Here is a 6,000-nt window from a genome sequence, read left to right as displayed (position 1 = left end):
TAAATGGAGAAATTTCCCATAACTCGTTCATTTATATGTCTTACATTCTTCCAAAAAAAATCTGAATTTGTTAGAGAAATATATGTGTGTGTGTATATATATATATATATATATATATATATATATATATATATATATGCATTATAGCCTGAGATGTTAATTAATTAAATAATTGCACTATTTTTCAATTAGTGCCTTATCAACATACAATTTTTATTTTTATTTATTTTTAACTAACGATTTTTCAAAGTTAAATTTCCCTAAGTGTTTGAGGTTTATTGAGCTCAGTTGCCCCATTGCATGTCTCCTACACTTTTTTGGAAGAGTTATTTATGTGATTTTCTGTTCTCCAGTGTGTGATATAAGGTTTACGTGAATAGTTGCCTTGTACAATACATAGCAAATCATATTGCATTGGCCACTGCCTTGTTCCTGAGTGTAATTTAAGGTACTGGCATTGCTTTAAAAACCTCTAAGTGCTCGAAATTCTCACTATATTAGAAATCATTGCTCCCAACTGCAGTTTCAAAATAAGGAAGATTAGCCAATATACTCCTACTGATATTGCCTGAAATCTACCTTTGGGGAATCAGGGCTTAGTCATTTATTGTTGTGACCTCATCTAAGAAAACTCTTATCTGCTTCTTCCTGGAAACCCAATATTTAGTCTCTCAGTACCTTATGTGAGGTGTATAGTTTTCAGATGCTAGGGTGGTATCTTAAAATTTTATAGCTGACTTTGTAAAACATGCAGTATAAATTGCGATGTCATGAGGAATCTCTTTTTAATGTCTTTATTAGCTATTTCTCCCTGAAGCAATTCTTGGAAGAGCACATTTAAAATATTAAACAAATCTGAAGAGTGTTTAAGAAAATGTATGGCTTGGCGTAATTACAAATTTAGAGCAAGGGCTATTCATACACTCAGTTTCTTACACATAAAATTTATTGAGTAGTTTTTTTCAGTGATGTTTTACATTCTTGGACTGCACATCTCTGGTCAAATCTTTGCATTCAGTTTACGTCTCTTCCTTAAATCTGATAGGCATATTAGTGTACAACTCATACAATTTTAAGAATAAAGTCATTCAACATATGGGATAAAAGGCTTACATCTAACTCTTTCATGTCGAGAGAGTTATAGTAAAATATCAATTAATATTGCTTGAATGTCTTTGTGTCTCTGTCTCTTCATATGTCAAAAAAAAAAACACCTAGTTTTCTTATCTCTTAGGTTTATTGTGTGGGGAAGATTCAAACAAATATACATACACACACAAGTAGAAAGATGTCTGAGTTATAGAGTTTTCTGTGTGGCGAACAGTTTGAAACAGTGAAAAGAAGACGGGCTTTGGAGTCCAATAGAATTGCATTTAAAAACTAGTATTTGAGTAACCTGGACAAATTATTTAAGATGTTTTGCCTTTGGCATCGTTAGTGTAAAATAGGAAGAATAACATCTACCTTTTAGAAATACTACTAAATTAAATGAACAACCTGAAGCTGTGAAAATGACTGGACACAAGCTTTTCAATAAGGGGTAGCTGCTGTCCCTGCTGTTATTCTTGTTGATTTTATTGGTGGTCTTCAGTGAATGGTGATTTGATTTTCTCTTTCTCACTCCACCTGCAAAGACTCCGCCTGCTCAGGTTCAGCTTTTAAGACCTGTGTTACCAATCTGCAGCACCTACAGAAAACTAAAGAATACAGAGACACAAATGAAGTTCTTTCTATCAGCCCCTCTGTTTCCAGGTTGCTAAGAACAAAGCTTCTCTCTGACTCTGTTACAGTTATAGTTCCTCCTTCTGAACTACCCCTTGGTAATCTCTGGTTTTTACCACAAGCAACAGATGCAATTGTGTGGCAGAGCTAATCTTCAGAAGCCAGAAGAAAGAACAAAGATTATAAAGAGGGAAAAAGTATAGTTTAAAAATCGGGGGAGGTGTGTCTTAGGACTGTAAAGCCGTGGCACTAAGTATTTTTGTGAGTATGGATGGCGGTCCCGTGCTGTAATCACTTTCTCCTACTCCTACAGCTTGCTGTCCAACTCCTTGACAACTCTACATCCACGGCCACGGCTTCTTTCTCTGTATATTTCTCCTTTCATCTTCACTGTGATCACCTTGCGGTTTCGAATGTATCGTTTATTCTTTTTAGATCTCTCTGAGAAATCTAAATTTCCTCATTACTCAATATTTCTAACACTGCATCTTACAAGGCACCAGAGAGCATCACTTTCCTCAGCCTGCCTCACTGCTGCAGATGGGCAATGCTGAAGGCATGCATTGTGAAGGGGAGCGGAACCTGCCACCCCAAATATGCTCTCTGGCATCAGGATTATTATAATCTGGCTATTTTTAAGAAACGGTAGAGATAGGAAAGCTCTGAAACTGAGTAAAAGTTACCCCTTTGTAAGAGACATTTACATTTATAAGAAAAATTTTCATTTGTAAAGGTGTCTCCCTGTCTCTACCAGCAAAGAGAAGGATGACTCTACATCTCTAGAAACTCTTATCACTGGAGAAAGCAAGGATTAAATCTGCCTAACCATTTTATCCTTGTTTACAGTTCTTTTCCTGGTAACCTTACATAACTGACTCTTCCCACCACCAACAACTTTTGTCTTTAGCCAGAGATGTTATTTAAGGTGGGGCTTGGGATATTTTGAGGAGTTACTAAGTTTTCCTGGGTATTTCCCATGTATACGGGAGGTATACATGTTATTACATTTCTGTTTGGTTTTCTCCTGTTAATCTTTTTATTACAGATGTATCTTAGCCAAGAACCTAGAAGAGTAGACGGAACATTATTTTTCCACCTCCACAGGGAAAATATTCAATATTTCACCACTAAGTATGATGTTGGCTGTAGGTTTTTGTAGATGCCTTTTTTTTCAGATTGAGGAAGCTCCCTTTATTTTGTTGAGTGTTTTTATCATGAAAGGGTTTTAGATTTTTTCAAATATATTTTTTTAATCTATTGAAATGATAATGTGATTTTTGTCCTTTAGTACTATAGTGCATTACATTAATTGATTTTTGCTTGTAAATATTGTTAAAGGGAAAACCACAGGCCCAAAATGCTGTCACTTGTGCTAAAGCCCATGATATCAAATCTAGACTTAAAGTCTGACTTCACTGCAGTTTCAACCTTCACCAGAAATGTAATTGTTATCAACCAGTTTAGAATTTTCTTGTCAATGCCATCCCCCTTAGGAAGAAGGGGCGATCTGTCTGATGAAACCCTTGCTGCTCCTTCCCCCCAGAAAGATGTCTTGGTCTAAAATTAGTTCTTTCTTTCTTTCCCCCCTTTTCTTCTTTTTCTTTCTTTTTTTTTTTTTTTTTTGCTACTAACTACCCCGCCACACCCTTTTTCCTATAAAAACCTTCCATTTTGTCCAACCCTTTTGAGTGCCTTTCTGCTTGCTAGATGTGATGCTACTTGATTCGTGAATTACCTAATAAAGCCAATTAGATCTTGGAATTTTATCTTTAACAATACCATTTTTATTGTTGTCCTTTTCTGACTGAAATATTCCTATTGTTTCTGCTACTTCATTGGTTTAAATTCTATTCAGGTTTCCAGGCACATCTTTAATGCAACCTCTTTCAAGAATCTCTACTCCATAACAATTTATATTATACATGTTATTCTTTCATGATTTCGATTTTATCTTATTCGTGTGTATATGATTTTTGTATCACTTTACATAGTCACATGTGTATATGCTTATAATAATTGTTCTTAGAGGCAGGAAACACATTCCATGATTGTATTGTACCATAGTTTCCAGCAGAATAATATGTACAGAACACACACAGAAAAGTTGTTCAAAAAAAATGTTTGTTGAATTGCAAGGAGTTTCTTGTTCTGTTGAGGCCAATTTTCTGATAACTATGGCATTGAAAGTTGATGTAATCACATACTCAAAACATGCTAAATTCAAAACAGCAACCAGATTTCCATTTTCATTGTCTTGTCATTTATGTGGGTTTTTTGTCTTCTTGATGTCAAGTTATGGCAGATATTTCAATATGTGGATGCATATTTCTAGAACATTTGAACAGAAAGAAAATCCATTTAAAAAAATGTATCCAAGTGGAAAAAGGCATTTTCAGTTTTACTCAAAAAGTTGTAAGTGTTGAACAATGTTAACATGACATATATCCAACCCTTAGCTTTTAACCGTTGAAGACAGTTTTGTAACACTGACTTTAGCAGATAAAAACAAAACAAAACAAAAAAAACTTATCTGTCAAGCTTATGTACTTACCATTTCCCCCCGAAAATAAGACCTAACCGACAATCAGTTGTAATGCGTCTTTTGGAGTTTGGAGCAAAAATTAATATAAGACCGGGTATTATATTATATTATATTATATTATATTATATTATATTATCATGTTATATTATATTATATTATATAAGACCGGGTCTTATAATAAAATAAGACCCGGTCTTATATTAATTTTTGCTCCAAAAGATGCATTAGAGCTGATGGTCCTGCTAGGTCTTACTTTTGGGAAACACAGTATTGTATCTGCTGCAAATGTAGTCCCCTTCTAATTTTTATTATTATTATTATTATTATTATTATTATTATTATTATTACTACTATTAAAGAGAGCTCCCTGCGATCCAGAAATTACTTAGGAGTGGCAGAAAGTTTCACATCAATTGCATTCTGTTTTTCAGGCTCATGTGGGAGTGTTTGTTACACACACACACAGTGGTGGGAATTTATGGGAAGTCCAGCCTAGAGGTTTTAATGCAGAGGCCAGAAGACATGCTGCCCTGGCCTGGCTGTGCCCCTGAGGATTTGCTCTCAGCACATGGCTTCTGCTTTCTGCACCCTGGTGGGTGACAATAGGGACAATAGGGATTCAGGATGTGAGCATCCTGTTATGGAAGAATCATTTTATAAAGTAAACAACTATGTTATCCATTTTATGGTCTCCACAGGCATTTAATGAAGAGACACTTAATGAATGAGGACCCATTGGGTATAACGGAATTTGCTAGATACCAGAATGGTTTTTGGCAGGACAGGTGAGAAAATGTATAATTAATCACCATGTATCCATTTTTCCTCCTTAGGCTTATTGAAGCTCAGTCTAAAATAATGTCAAAACAATTATAGTACATGTTTCTTTTTTTTTCCACCTAAAGAATTGTTTTAATCTTCTCTTGCTTAAGGCATGTACTAAGGCATGGACTCGATGAGACTGGGAGAAATGATTTCCAACAATGGACTGTGAGACCCTGGAAAAGTCATTTCACCACTTGTACACAATTTGTTCATTTTAAAATGAGAGTTGCTCTAGAAGATCTTTAAGGTGATTTCTAGCTCTCAAATTCTACAATTCTGCCTGTGCTGTTCATCTCCTTGCACTGCCAATATGTCAATATTAATATCATGACTACAACAGAATTGTCAGGGGTAGTCAAATACTTATACAAACTGTGCTCGTCGCAGTGTTACTGAATACAGTGGTCCCCTCTATCCAAGGGGATATGTTTCAAGTCCCCCAGTGGATTTCTGAAACTGCGGATAGTACCCAAGTCCATATGTACTATGTTTGGCCTATACATACACCATTTTCACTTAAAGGAAGTACTTTCGGCTTCTCTTCGGCTTATTCAAATTGCCAGCACCACTACTCTTGTGCTTTGGGGCCGTTATTAAGTAAAATGGGGTGACTTGAACACAAGCACTGTGATACCATGACAGTCTATCTGATAACACAGAAAGCTTCTACGTGACAAAGGGGCAGGGAACACATACAGAGTGGACATGCTGGACAAAGGGATGATTCACGTTGTGGATGGGATCTCTCAGGGACAAAGTGGGATGACGAGAGATTTCATCACACTACTTAGAACAGTGTGCAATTTAATACTTATGGATTACTTATTTCTGGAGTTTTCCATTGAATATTTTCAGACTGAAAATGTTGAAACTGTGGAAAGCGAAACTACAGATAAGGCGGGGAGGGGGGA

At 35.7% G+C, this 6,000-nt stretch overlaps 1 long non-coding RNA gene across 1 annotated transcript in view; it reads right to left on the bottom strand.

Moving 5' to 3' along the window:
• Positions 1 to 3,768: 3,768 nt before the first annotated feature.
• Positions 3,769 to 6,000, bottom strand: part of LOC141571816 (uncharacterized) — a 46,258-nt gene continuing 44,026 nt past the window's right edge. The window contains exon 3 of the long non-coding RNA XR_012496875.2: positions 3,769 to 4,050. This is a non-coding gene — a long non-coding RNA (uncharacterized LOC141571816). The remainder of the gene's footprint in view (positions 4,051 to 6,000) is intronic.

Source organism: Rhinolophus sinicus, chromosome 2 (assembly GCF_057876585.1).
Source record: "Rhinolophus sinicus isolate RSI-liver-muscle chromosome 2, RSI-T2T, whole genome shotgun sequence".
Classification (NCBI taxonomy): domain Eukaryota; kingdom Metazoa; phylum Chordata; class Mammalia; order Chiroptera; family Rhinolophidae; genus Rhinolophus; species Rhinolophus sinicus.
This window is presented reverse-complemented; position numbering and strand designations above follow the sequence as displayed.